The sequence below is a fragment of the Mastomys coucha genome, chromosome X (genome assembly GCF_008632895.1).
Source record: "Mastomys coucha isolate ucsf_1 chromosome X, UCSF_Mcou_1, whole genome shotgun sequence".
In the NCBI taxonomy this organism is placed as follows: domain Eukaryota; kingdom Metazoa; phylum Chordata; class Mammalia; order Rodentia; family Muridae; genus Mastomys; species Mastomys coucha.
In genome coordinates this window covers 60,827,595-60,828,360 of record NC_045030.1, presented here as the reverse complement: position 1 = coordinate 60,828,360, position 766 = coordinate 60,827,595, and positions in this window count along the sequence as shown.

The window sequence follows — 766 nt, the reverse complement described above, 5'->3', positions numbered from 1 at the left end:
TGGCTCCAGCAGCATATGTACAGCAGAGGATGGCCAAGTTGGTCATCAATGGGAGGAGAGGCCCTTGAAAATGTAACTTTAAAAGCCACCAAAATAATACCCAACTATTGCTACGTCATTTAGATAGGACTCACTTCTAAAAGGCCAGTGCCCACTCTAAGTAGTTACTACTGTCCTTTCCTAGCATCTTTCTTACTACTCATGCTTAGATCCTTGTTAAAAGCCTTTTCATTTTTTTAAGATTTATTTATTTTATGTATATGAGTACATTATAGGTGTCTTCAGACACACTAGAAGAGGGCATCAGATCCCATTATAGATGATTGTGAGCCACCATGTGCTTGTTGGGAATTGAAGTCAGAACCTCTGGAAGAGCAGTCAGTGTTCTTAAGCACTGAGCCATCTCTCCAGTCTCTAAAGGCCTTTTCTTAACAAGCTTCAATGTTGCTTAAATAAACAAATACTAGTATTTGTTTATAGTATTTGTATATAGTATTTGTTTATAGTGCCCCTACCACTAGTATAGTGGTAGGGGCAGAGGAAATTGCAGTAGTGGAAGTTCCAGCAGCAACCGTTTGAGACACTTTCTTTTCTTTATTAAAAATTTCTTTCATACCATATATTTTGATCAGATTTCCCCTCCCCTAACTCCTTCCAGATCTGCCCACCTCCCTATCCATGCTGTTTGTGTCTCTTTCTCAAAATAAACACAAAAGCAAGAAACAAAACCCCCACAAAATCACAAAAATCAAAACAAACAGGCAAA